Genomic DNA, 14,862 nt, shown 5'->3' with positions numbered 1-14,862 from the left:
AATGTAACTAATATTCTCAGTATTGTTCCACAAAAAATTCCTGAACTATTTCAATTTCTTACCATTAATACTGGTTTTGGGACTACTACTTTTGTGCTAAAACTGCAGAAGCAGCCAGTATGGTACAGAGATGTAAAGATCTGAAGTACTGAGCTCAGCACTTTTGCCTGCATGCGTAATGCTCACAAATACATTATGTGTAAGAAAAACAATGTATTATTGCATAACATTCTTAATTGCATCTCTCCCTGCAGGACTCCATCGAAACACGGCATGTTGTATCTCTATAAAAAATTTTTTGTAGAAGGAATTTGGAAAAGCAGAGAGCTAGTAAACAGATAACCATTGCACATATAGTTACAATGCATTATGTATTTAATAACCCAAATTTTTCGGTTGACAGTGCAGATTTTTAGTGAACCTGAATGGACAGTAACTCCACATGCTTATATGTAGTGCTATCTTTACCTGCTCTTATAAAGAAGATAAGCTATTAGCCCAAATGGCAGATACTATTTCCATGCTCACAAATACGGCCTAAGTATTTCTTCATTTAAAGACATATTTAGAGATCATTGCTTTCCAGATTTGAATTTATATGAACACTGGAGAAGAGGGAAGTTTTCTGAACTACATTTCCAGGGGAAATGGGTGAGTTTGTTCTCCAAAAGCATGTTATCACCCTTGAGGAGAGGAACAAAGGAACATGGTATGTGAATGGCTTCCCAAGACTGCTGTGGGACAGCACCTCTCATCCTGATAATTTGCTGACAGTCTTTGCTATTTAGGTCTATGCTATTTAGAACATGCATGTGTAGAAAGAGAAAAAAAATGCTGACTTCTGCAGGTAAAGTGGATCCTTGGGACTTGTGTGCAAAATCAGAGACGAACTTTTCTATCCCCCTAGTATCTACCAGAAAAACCGTGAAGTTTTCCTTTAATTTCCATGCTAGCAATTGGGAAATAGCTGTTGTTCAATAGTACAGGGGGATCACCTCTCTGTTTTCCTGTCATTGCTTTCTTCATTATTAGAACCAGGCAAGGACAATCCAAACAGTACATCTGCTGTGAATCTCGGACTGTAGTGAACAGTTCCTTCAAATGCCACATTATCAAATCCTGTTTAAGTTGGTTTCCCTTTGAAAACGCCAGCTTGGGCAGAAGGGAAAACAAAAGAGGTGGTGAAGAAGACAACAGAGCAAAGATGCTGATGGCTGGATTTGTATTGGTCCTCCCAAGGTTTCTACTCAGTGGAAGCCTTTCCACTGTACTAATTATTCATCTGCTGTCCTTAATGCAAGATGATATTGCAGCATTTCAGATGGAGAGCGAGCTTTTAAAAGCATCTGATGTTACCTCAGTCACTGCAGGAAAAGTCCTCACTCTCACAGTGCTGATCTAGAAAAAAGAATGTCAGTCTTGTTAAGAATCCTATAGAATCTTAAAAAAAGTCACTGCATCCTTACAGACAAAGCCCAAGCTCATTCGCATCAGCAGCAGTCTTACACAAACTAAGAAATTAAGAGCTGATTAGTATAAAGCTGATGACTGCACCGTGCCCAGGGGCTGGCAGGGGGATGGTTCTGGCCAGTTCCACAGTTGCCCCAGCACAGGGCACAGCTGAGCCCTCAGCACCTCTGTGGGAACATGTTTGGGAAAGGGTCTGGCAGTGAGGGGAACGGCTGAGCAAAAGCACAAGGGAAAGCAGCAGTGAAAACAGAAGGAGCAGCCCTGAGAGCATCGAGCTTGGAAGAGTCCCTGGCTGGGACTTGGGTGGGCAGAGGAGTCCGGAAGGAAGGAGTGAAGTTGAGCCTAGGAAGAAGATGAGGGGAGCAGAGGCAGGCGTTGTTTTTATTTTGTCTCTGTTTCTCACCATGCAAATCTGTTTCATTTGGCAATAAATGAAATTACTTTTCCCTAAGTCAGGTCTGATCTGACCATGACAGCAACTGGTAAGAAATCTGCCAGTCCTTACCCTGACCCCCAAGGCTGGCTGCAGGACAAGGTCAACCCTGCACATCCCCAAGCTTATGAACAACACCCCTGAGTGCCAGCTGAGAGGGGAATAGAACAAAAAAGGGGGGAAAGTTAAAGGTGGTAAATGTAAAGAAAAGAGAATATTGGATTTATTTTAAATCTTATCCCTACCTGGGTTGTTACTGACTAAGTTTGCAGTCAGTCTCTGATATATTTGGATATTTCGATCACACATCCATACTGCCAATATTTATTTCAGTGACACATTTGGGCCTCTGTACTCATTTAGTTCTATTCTCAGCACACAACCAGAACCCTAAATATAGTCCCAGGCTGTCTGTGGGTATCATGCTGTGCAGCTACAAAAAGCATGCTCCACTGTAGTAACCCTTTCTTCTACCCTTGAATTGAGTAAGCACTTGGAAGGATCTGTATCTAAAAATGCTCAATTTCTTTTATTGCGTCAAATCCTGTATATGTCTATTTGTAGGGAAAGATGTGAAACTGTATGGATATACATAAAGAAACATGCTTTCTAATAAACATTGTATTAATCTGACAGGGTTTATATATAAACAACCAAAAAAAGAAACTAATGAAATACTTCAAAAAACATATTTTCAGGAGATATATGCTGAGTAACCTTATGACACTTCCAGTCTGCTATAAAAATTTCCACTAAATTTTTCCCAGAATCACACAGCTAATTTCTGGTTACAAGCTCTGTAAATGCTACCTTTAATGCCAGGCCCACCATCCTACCCAACATATAGAAAATTGAGGGGTTTTTTTATAGTTTCCCCCCTCCCCCACTGAGTTTACATTTTCATGTCTCCTTTCCTTAAGTAACCGTAAATTTCTGCCAGAAAGTTCAGTAAGAATTTTGTCCATCAGTAATAACACTCCTGGCTACTGAGGAGCACCAGTCTCATTCTTACACCCTTGATTTGTGTAGCAGTTGTGATATTGATCTAACAGTCCACAAAAACACAGCTCTCAATGGTTACCATAATTGAGCAAAACACGTCCATTCTGAAATTATTAATTCTATCACAGGGAGATTAATTTCCTTTTGATGTTCTTCTATCAGGAACTCTACTTTGATTCATTGATGTCACAGAACAAATTAGTGCAATACATAGCCAACAGTATGATATTAAAATCGGACATTATTCTGCTGCTGTTATCAAACAATAAAGAAGCAGATGGCTTTTTTTTTTTAAGAAATGGCTTTCATGTCAGAGTAAAAGGCTGCACAAACCACAATGATTTCTTTTTCTGGAAGTTGTTCTTGTTGGTTGCATACCTGGATCAAAATCTTTCAGTGTCTGAAAGGACTACATGATATGACAAAAGGTCAATGGTATAGAGAAGACACAAGATTTCATTCATAACCTTCTGTGGTTTGGCTCTTTAGCTTCCAAGTGGCAACAAATCATAACATTTGGTGAAAAAACAAACACTGACCAAATTGTGTTTACTTTTGGATAAAATATTTGCCAAACATTCGATTTTAGTATTGTCTTTTCATACACAAGATTTACTTACGACATGTGCTACACTTGCCTGAAAGAAATTATTCCTTCAAAATTAATTGAAAGCAAAGAGATTTGTTCTTCCTTTCCACACTAAACCTGAACTTGCTTCGCCAGTGAATTAAAGACAAATGTTAGGATTTGTCATTTGTTTCAAAGGAGGTAAATGTGACTCAGGGTCTTTCCTCAAACCTTTCTTCCTGTGATACTTCCAATGTTGTAAGGACATGTGCTACCCTTCTATTCAGCACAGCTGCTCTTCAGAACTGAAGTATTTGAACACCCAGGCTTGAGGTCAAGTTCCTGTGCTGAGGAACAGCCCAACCGTAGCTGACACATTTCTTCCTGATGGCTGCCAGGCACTGTAAGGAGGAGTGTCTATGAGTAGTTTTAAATGAATGAATTAAACAAAACACAAAACACAAAATTTTGTTTCACGCTGTGTTCAACCCTGAAAATGACAGGTAACTAAATGCAGGGTTTATACAGCTGCTCACCACCAGAAGGACAGAACATCAGATACAGAAGAATCCTAGAATTTCAACTGCACAGACAGGATCCGAATATGTAACACATTTACTGTATGCCAAGTGGTTACTTCTGTAGCTTAATACAGTACAGTTTCCAGGAGCTTAGGAAAATGAACAAAATAGAGCCACTTACTTTGACCTCAGCCCATGGCTCTGGCAAAGTAAGAGCAGGGAAACATACTTACATATTTAGAAAAAACAGAAGAGTCAAAATATACAATCTAAAGAAATCTATAGAATCTCTAAAATAGGAATAATACTTCAACACTTCCATAAAAAGCACCTCAACAGAGGAACATGTGTGCTGCTAAGTGGATTAGCTGCAATACAAGTCCTATGGAACAAAACAGGCCTTCTAACAACTTGCAATTTGCATTTCCCCATGGAAGACTGGTGATTAGTTTTACATTAATTGCAGCATACTCGTAATACTATCCCAGCCAGGTTTCACTGGCACCCAGAATCACTTTTTTCATAATCAGTTCTTATTAGCTGTTGTATGTATCTAATGCCAACATATGAGTTCAGTTGAGTTTTTTCCATTATTCTCATTAATATGGGATTTTGAAAGCTTGGACTACTTATGAAAGAGGTTGGGGGTGGGGGCTGGAGAGGATTAGCCACAGTTTATATTATCTGTCATAGAGAAAGTATCTGTACTTGGGTTTTTAAAGTCTTGTAAACTCTGGGCCATGATGTCATCCTTTACCATTCCCACTTGTTAAAAGGTAGACACTTGAATTCATTAAGAAGAATAAATACATCACAAGTAAGTTAATAACACCAACCCAGGTATTTTTAGAAAGTTCTGGATAGCCAAGGATTTTCTCTCCTAAGCAAAATGTTTAACAAGTTCACAGCACTTTTCATATATCCATCTCCAATTTTAACAAAATCCTTTGAAAAAATAAGTATCCAGACAGGCGCAAACACAGGATAAGTGTTCAACTTATTTTTTTCTGAGGTATTGTGCCTCTTTCTCTTCCAGACCACAAACCACCTCAAAAGCTGTAATCACCATCATTTTTAACATAAATGTTTAGAACATATCATATTCTAAATGTTTAATATAGTGAAAGTTTCTAATATAGCTAAACTAACAAAATCTCCAGTTTTCAGGGTTATCAAATTAAATCAAGGACCAGTAAGATGGTAGGCAGTGCAAATGCATTCTGTATTCACTGTAGCAAATACCTGGCTTTGCCAACAGCAGAGCAAGTACTCTGTTTTATGTAGAACACGATGTGGTTTGCTTAGCTTGGAAACTGAAATAGAGCAGAAGCTTTCAAAACACAGAGAAGTAGAACTCTAGTGCTCTTTCCCCATAAAGCTGCAGAATGCAGGTCCCTCTCAGCTGTTAAGATTGAAGAATGACTTGGAGTAGAACAATAATGTCGGAAGAACGGTGAAGTGCACACTAGACAGCCATAAGAACTTCATTTGACTTGTATTGGCAATTGATTTAAATGGAATTGCAACTACCCATCAAGGTCAAGAGTGCTTTCTTGACATTAGGGACCTCTGTGTCAACTGTAAATGTACAGTGGTCATCTATTTTTTACAAACATGTTCAAATCATTATAAATCATGTTTTAGAATGATTGTTTTAATGTTCTAGGTAATGGGATTTTGCTGAATGGCAGTATTGCTTGCTGAACAGTTTGCAATTTATTCTTTGCTATACTAATTACTCCACAAAATAATAAAATACCCTTTATCAGATACTACACAGTTTAACCAAAGGGATGGATCATACCAGGTACCCTCCATTTCAGTTTAACAATGGTACTTTTAAGGCAACAATGTTGTGATTTCAGGACAAGGTCTTGCTTAACATTAGTACAGAGCACTAGGCAAATACTACACTAACATTTGAATAAAACCTAAAATATTGGTTCCAAGTCAAAACCTCTGGAATGTCCTGCCACATTTATAGTAGATTGTTCTCCCACTGAAGTTGAGGGTAGTTTATTTGGACTTTGTATACTTAAAAAGAGTCCTCACTGTGACAATTATAATCTTTATATTTCTCCAATGAAATGTGTTTATGGTGCTCTAAAGACAAATAAAAAGCACATCTCCCTTTTGGGATACAGGTAATCAAGGTCCCTGACTGACAGAGATGAGGGGTACCGTCTAAATATCATTTCTATATGGTTCTAAGAAATTACTCATTTCATTTCCAGGTTAACTATGTTCTGCTCATATATATTTGCTGCCTTACTTTTATTTCTGAGGTAAATATATTTTGATGATAAAGAGCCATAAGGTTAAAATCAGAAAGAAAGAAGAAATAAGCTCACAGTGAATTACATTCCTCATAGGAATACTGCTGTTATCTCAGTTACTCTGTTTTTTTGTCACTCACTGCATTCATGTCTTTGAAAATTTTGAAAAATCACAATCCCAGAATGTTGTGGGTTGGAAGGGACCCTAAAGATCATCTTGTTCCACGCTCTGCCATGGACAGGGATACCTTCCACTATCTCAGATTGCTCCAAGCCCCATCCAACCTGGCCTTGGACACTTTCAGGGATGGGGCAGCCACAGTTTCTCTGGTGCCAGGACCTCACCGCCCTGACAGGGAAGAATTTCTTCCTAATATCCAATCTAAACCTACTCTCTGGCAGTTTAAAACCATTGCCCCTTGTCCTATCACTACCTGCCCTTGTAAAAAGTCTCTCTCCATCTTTTTCAGGCACTGGAATCATAGAAGTTAGTACAAGAAACAGTGAAGTGTGACAAAGAGAAAACGACAGTACAGATCAGAAGACCAGATCTATGTGTTAGAGAATAATAGTATTTGTATTGGCTCCAGCAACCACTGGCACAGCCCAAACAGCATTTCTGTGTTGTAATCTCTGTTGGCTTGTGGTTCATGATTCTCTGTTTTTTAAACTTAATAACACCTTATTCTGGAACTGTAATTCAACTTATATTTTTGTTTACATACTTCTATACTTGTTTATATTTCATACTTCTATTCCTTAGTTGAAGTTGTCAAAAACAAAACAAGTGAATATGAGGTTAAACAGGTTTAAATGTCATATTTTAGCATAAATATAAAACTAAAGACTGAATAAATTCAAACCTTTAAAAAGTTAACCTTGTCATTGAATTACATTGAATTATTTTAACTATCACATAAGCTATCTATAAGCAGTTATTGGGACTCCTTTAGCATCTGTTACATAAAGGGATTCCTTCACACCAGTTTTTAACTGATTTAAACATACCACTATCATTATTTTTCTGCATTTGTTAGGGAAACTGCTTTTAAGTGTTTCTGCTTCCCCATCATTACACTGGATAACAGAAATCTGATTTGGATTCCAGTGCAGGCCTGGGTGGGTCTTGCAGAGCAGCAGCTCCTGAGCAGCAATGGCCCTACACAGCAGGAGCGCTGGGAGCATCCCAACTCCCCAGCTGCCTTCCTAGCCCAAAGCTGGTTTACAAGTTTGTAAATTCCTTTTCTTCCAGTGCCTCCTATTTTGACTAATTACCTAATCATAATTTGGTAACCTTACAGTAATTGACAGCATAGAAATGCAAAATAACCATGGCCTGAAAACTGACGTGAGCAGTGTTATATCACCCAGCATCCTGGCTTTCATACAACTATTTCATTACCTGTAAGCTTCTCAGTAATGAATATGCTATTAAAAGGGGTTTTTTAATTTTCATGTTTCTCATGTTGTAATTCTCCAATAAATTTCCCTGACTTCCAACATAAATAAGTTTCATTATTCCTCATTATTAAAAGAAACAAACACATTCTCCTTCACTGAAAGGGTGTCATATAATTAGATGACCTTCCCACATAAAATCATGAATGAAAAAAGACCTGACAACTTGCATAAAAATATTTAATCAGACATTAGGACATTAAATATAGTTAGTCAAAACACAAGACATTATTGTACTAACAAATGCTTTCAGAAGCAGTCTTTTACAATACAAGAGATCAAAACAGACTTTAGTTTTACTACATCATTAGCCAAGTCCCAGATTTTCAACAATTTATCACCAATTTCTTCATTTGGTTGCTTTAAACATGCTTTTAAAACATACTTGATAACTAGTAAAAATTGTATACAATGCAAATGACATTCCAGATAAGTTTTATTGACTTAATGCTCTGGTAATAAAATTATAACAATCAGTATTATTTTGATTTATTGCAAATTTTACTTTCACCTTTAATGGACTTGGTGCCTGGCAGAATTGAATGTAATGCTGCTGCCACCTCAAGGTCACTAAAGAAAACTGTGATGGTTCATTTTGGTCTACTCCTATCTAATAAACAGTAGGAAGATTCAGTAACTAAGAATGAAACTCCCTTGTTTTCATAAAGTTGTTCAATGCTCACTGTGTGCAGATTCCATGTGCATATTTGCAATGAAAAACTGATTTTCTGCCTCTGTTTATATGGAAGTACAGACACAGACAGACAGACACAGGACCTGCAGATCTGCAGGCAAGCACAATGCTGAGGGTGAGAGAAAAAAACCTCTGGATGTCAAGGAATGTTCATAAAGTGAGCCAAAACGTGCAGTTCTAATTTTACACAAACTCCTGAACAAGAATTTGACTTAGTAAAACTGCAAAGGAAATTTAAAATTCAGTCCATCACCTTTCCAGGGTTTTTGTTTGTTTGTTGCTTTTTTAAGCGTTCAGATAAAAATCAAGATAGGACGAACAACTCCAGTTTGTCACATTTATGTTAGTATCTTAATATAGATTTTGAGGGGACAAGTGCACAGTAAGTTCTGTAGATCAAATAGGAAAGTTGGCAAATTTTCTTATTTAAGATTCTGCAGAGCAAATGAGTATTTCAATGAAGAAAATTGGAATCAGGTCTTTGCTATAAAATATCTGCAGTGCTGTGTGTTTGTATGGATGCTCAGAAACTCTGTAAGTTTGTACTCCTAAAAGTTCTACAGGACCATCACAAAAGCCTCACACCACCATGCACATGACAAATATGTGGGCAGTTATAGAAATTTTGCAAAATTTATCATGGTTAGGTTAACATGACTGCTACCCTGAAATTATCTGAAAAACGTCACACTCCAAAATTACAATCTAGTGCTTAAAACCCACCTCAAGCACCTCTGTGCTTGATTAAACAACTCTAATCCCATTTGGCAAAAAACAGATTGCAATTCAAGTAAAAAAGTCTGCAGGAGATCAGTCCATGGAATTCAAGGAAAGCTGCCAGGACTAGCGAATACCACTCACTGAAGGACAGAAAACTGGTCCATGATTCCCTTTAATGATATGAGAAGTACCCAAAGGCACTTCTTATTTCTTGATTTAAGTTATCCAGTTTCCATGCTGAGCAGGAAGTTTTAATACTTTTATTCTGGCCAACACTGGTAATTGATACTGCAATTAAGTCACTGATATACCAGAGTTTCACACCTGACTGGATTTCCAAATTTTTTGTGCTATTTTATCTTTTGGGAGCTAGTACGTAGTACATACTCTAGAGGTTCTTGCTTGCACCAGGAATTAGGGTATTTTAGTTCACACTGAGTGATTTAACAAGGAGGAAAAAGTAATGCCTTTTAACTACAACTGAAAAAAAATCACCAATTAAATCAAATACAGGAATATTAACTATATTAGAACTCCAGGGAGTCAAATTCTTTTTAGGGGATCTCCTCTTACAGGTGAAGTATTAATTTATGTAATGCAAGTCTGATTCCAGGCTTACTGCAGCTTATCATTCACAAATGAGTTCTCCTGGACATGTAAATACACACCAAGGACAGCCACTGGGGCATTTATGAATGGCAAATGTAACAACTGGGACCAGTATGTACCTGCTCTAACGCAACACTTCACATACAGATAATTCCTCTTAAGAATGCAAAAGGCACTTCTGTATTTTCACTGACTGTAACAAGATAAAAACAGTAGCACTTTGCTGTCACTGCTGTTGGAGTCTTTTGTGCATATGACTCCCCTTGCTACAACTGACAGTAATAAATCACATTCTGCACTCCCTGAGTTGGATTACAGATCTAAAGCACTGTTTGGAGTAAGAGCTGGCAAAAATATCAGTATTTATGCCAAGTAATAGAAAGGGAAAATAATAATGGACATTACAATATAGTACATCATGTGGCAAGGCTCTGTGGACTGCCTTGATATTTTCTGTATAGCTAAATAAGTTTTGTCCCTATTCTAAGTGCAGTTTCCCCATGGCCAATTCAGCAGTAAAATCCCATCCAAAATTTATGACTTTACTAATTTAAAACAGATCTGCCCTCAGTACATGTACACAGACCACACTGTACATTGACCCAGGTGTAAGAAAACTGCCTGGTCTGAGGGCTGTGAGAAGCCCTGAAACTTGAAGACGATGGCAAAACATCTCTTAAGGGTGCAAGTTTATAATTTCCCCCCCAAAAAAGAAAACTATTCCAGTAAGGTCCTTCCTCCCTCACACTCAGCTACAGGTTTATTCTGCTTTCCACTCACTGCAGACTTCCAACAGGAGACAAATGTGCCCACTGCAGTACTTTGACCAAGTCTACAAAAATCATCTCCTAACACACTAAGAGCAGTTAGAGGTGTGATTTTGGGTGACATTTTTATGTAAGATTTAATACACAATGCAGTTCTAATTATGTTTTGCCAATATCATTGACAGAAATAAGCTTTCACTTACTTCATGAAACCAACAGCCAGAGCAATTGTGAAAAGCATTACTGTGCCAGTGTAACTTCTGTATAAATTAAAAGTTATATAACTTTTGCTGTTGGTATAGCTGTATCAGAAAAATATCCTTATTTACTGCAGAGAACATTTGAGCACCTTGATTTGAGCTGCTGTGAAGCTTTCCATAATGCCTCACTATTTTCAGCTCACCTGGTTGCCTCTTCTGCTCAAGACCAACAAGAAGTGAGAATGTTGAAGATAGTACAATGTTCCACAAAATGGCATGAGGAGAATTCTGGAAAGGAAATATTCCCTTACTCCTGAGAAAAAGCTGTAAATATAAGTGAAGAAGCCGATGAGAAAGAAATACAGAATTTTTTTTTCCATAAAAAGCAATTCCAAATAAGTGACTTATGGTCAAATAACTAAGGTTCAAGGGAATGAAAGTAAGTTTGCAAATAATAGGACAGATGCTGTTAAATCATCTCTAAATTGCAATTACGTATTTTACGTATACACTTACCTGCACACATAAAATTAGATTTACGTAGAGCTTAGAGGTGGCCCTGAATCACAGGGTTTAAATCTGGAGTCAAGCCTATGTCTACACTCCCATAAAGCTAGGGGAAGCAGAGGACTGAACACAGGGATTTTTGGTCTCATTTCCTGTACAAAATCAAGTAGATGTGATTCTAGGAGACACAATAAGTCATGTAGGAAAGCACAGGCAAAGTGTTTTCCCTTTAATTCACAGAAAAGTATACCTAAAGTACAGAGTGAAAAAAACCTCATCATTTGATAACGTGTCATGGAAAAATACAAGGTCTAAAGTAATGAGAGATTCACTGATTTGCAGTGTTAGCAGCACTACAATAATTAAAAGACAGATCAAGGGGAAACCAAAGACAAAAAGATAAGAAGTTAAAAATGTCATGGTTATTCTCTGAATATATGACATATATCAGATTCACAGCTTTTTAGCAAATACCAATAATTTAGATTTAGTAAACATATTAGTAACCATCTTCTCAAAAATAGGAGATACATATCTAAATTAAATTAATATAAATCAGCCCCTAGATGTCATTGTTGCAGCTGAAATATCACTTAATACAGAACTTTCCTAATTCTCCAGCAGCAAAAGCTGTGTAAAGCAAAATAAACCATCTAAGTAATATAAATTCTGCTCAGCTTTAATGCCTCACTGCCAAAGCACAAAGAGCTCTGAGGCTGTTACAATAAAGATAACTAACTCTTAACTACACAAAAGGGTTGTGCATGAGATTTGGGTTCTGGCAGTGGGGAAGCACAACCACCCCAAAGGACACTGCAATCCAAACCTTATGGCATAAAACATCACACACCCCTGTCCCAAGGGAAGATTCTTCCTAACTCCCATCAACACTGGCCTCAATACTGAAGCCACTATTTAATATAGTTAATACATCTCTGATTCTGTCTGCAGTTGTATGTGTTCTCTCTATAGATACAAAAACTTGGGGTTTAAAATACTGGGTTTTAAATCTTGCAAAGTTTTTTTTCTACAATATCTTGCAGCAATGAGTTCCAGAGGTTAATTACACTTATATAAAAAAAAAAAAAAAAAAAGAAATCTAAAATTTCCTGTACCTGTTTTGAAAGTGCAACCATTCAACTTCACTGAACAACTAATTAATCTAATGGTAGGAGAAGCATATTTAAAGTGCAATCTATTTCCTTTATACTATTTGTTATCCATACATGTCTATCATGTTCTATTGTATTGCCTAAATGAGGAGACACAGTGTTCATTCTTCCCTGCATAACTTCTCAGTACTCCAAACAGTTCTCAATCCACCTGTAGTATTTTCTCTCAGAATACTATGAAGCTCTAGTTCATTGTCTTGGGGTGACTTTATGATGTGTATCCCATGTCGCTGCCCTATGCCCAGAAATTAACTTTGTGCCTTTCTATGCCTCTAAACTGAGCCTGAGAGGGGGAAGGAAAAAAAACTGAGCAAAACTTTTTCAAAGCAGTTTGCAGCTTGTTCAAGGACACACTGAGATAGCGTTTTTTTTTCCAGCTGTGGCAGGGGAAGGAGGAAGCACCCGGCTTGCTGCTTTCCAGTCAGCTTTTGGCCAGTGGTTCAGCTTCTTTTTCTCCAGAGAGAGACTGAGAGTTGAATTTTTTTTTCCCTTCCCTGGAATTTCAGATTTTCTCCCTTTTCCACTGGACTGCTTCAATATTAGAACACATCAGGAGGACTTTCCTCCAGGCACAGAGGGCCTGGCCCTGGGCCAAGCCCCAGCAAAGGGAGGACTCTGACACTTTCCCAGGTTTTTCTCCACAGCGAGAGATTTTATTATTTAGCCTTATTTTCCTTTTCCCGTGTGTTTGTTAAATAAATAGTTTTTATTTCTTTCACTTTCCTTTGAGGAAAATTTATTTTTTCCCGAACCTGGTGGGGGAGGGGTGGTTGTGCCTTCTCTCAGAGGTATTTCTAAATTTGGCCAAACCGGCACATTCATAAATAAATAATACCGTATCATTTTTCCTATTCAGTGTTCTTACCACTCTTCTCTCACTCTTTGCATTTTCCTAGATTATGCATCACATTTGCAAACTTCTGTATTTAGAGGCTCAAAATGTCCCCTAAGACTCCATTTCATAATAAGGGTTCCCACGATGCCAGTCTGATAAATCAAAGTAGCCAATACTTGTACACCTAAGCAAATATGTGCCAATTCTTCTGCCATTTTCTGAGGAACCCAGCATTTCATTTTTTTCATGTGATAGTGACCTGCATTTTATGCACTCTAAACTTTTTTTCCCCAGAAATAAGACAGCTGTGAGCAGATACAGACAATATGAAACACATTCTGTCAGCCAAAAACAATTAAAACCACCAAATCTAGGCTTCTGTGTCGTAGTTAGCTTATAAAGATAGCAGAAAAATCCCTACTTGCCAATAGTATTGCAATGCTACTGCAAATTTCATCTTTTTATGGTGGATCTACCTCACAATAAAGGTCAACTTCAGACTATCAAGACCTGAAACTTAGGTGAAATATCAAATAAAAAGTCTACTTCTTCTCATGCCACTCCAAGTGCTCACACAGTACTCATGGCACTGTTCAGCCAGGAAAGGATGAACCAGCCAAAGCCTCCCTTCCAACCTGGGCTCCATGCAAGATTCACTTCTGTTGTACACAGAGCTACAAAACAGTTTATTTAACATCCACTCAATAAAGTCAGAGACTCCAGTTATATAATACATTAAATTAATGTGAAAATTATAAAGCTTTTGGAATGGTTTGGGAACTGCCAGGCATGCAAATGCACAAAACTCATGGGCTGAATTGGATTTTTCATTGAAAATTCTGTAACTTATTGCTGGTACAAGACATCAATGAAAACAAGTCTAATTGTCAATTTGATGACTGAAAAGAGTTTGATACTGAGGCCACAAAGAAAAAACAGGCACCATATAGGAAAGTTACTACATGTAGATTTCTGTTACTTTAAAAGGGTACACAAAAGCCTGTGCACAGCTTGCGTGGTTTTACTTCAAGATTGCATCTTTGCTGATGTAGCTCGAAATTCACTTCGTGTTTCTAGACTATGTGTTACTCTTTTAAATTAAACTTATAATGTTTACCATAAAACTCATGCCACCGACATTCTGTACATATTTACAGTACTTAGGAAGCAATTTCGTATAAACTTTTACCAAAACATCAACATTCTGAACATATTATAGTCAATACAAGAGTCTCATCTCTACTGCTCAGGGAGAGGTGCCTTATCCAGATTTCATTTGGTTTCACATCTCCTTCAACTTGAAAGCAATGAAAATGAAAAATAGGAAAATAGCTTTCTGAATTAAGAAGCCTTTCAACTTAATGTAAAAGTGTAAAATCTAAATCTGTCTTTTTGTACAATCATACCTGCACAGAGAATGAAATCTTCAACTTAGTCCAGGTTTAATTACAACAGAAAAGAATAACAGTGTATGGAGATGATTACTCATTATCAAGCCAGTATTTTTAATTCAGACCTATCAGATCCTAGCATATTTTGATTGGAAAAAGAAGGCTGAGAGTCTTGTACCTACAAGAGTAATTCAATTCAGGTAACTCGTTAATTAAACTATGACATATATAGACATGGA

This window comes from Coloeus monedula (genome assembly GCF_965178545.1).
Source record: "Coloeus monedula genome assembly, chromosome: 13".
NCBI lineage: Eukaryota > Metazoa > Chordata > Aves > Passeriformes > Corvidae > Coloeus > Coloeus monedula.
Note: the sequence above shows the minus strand (reverse complement) of the source record.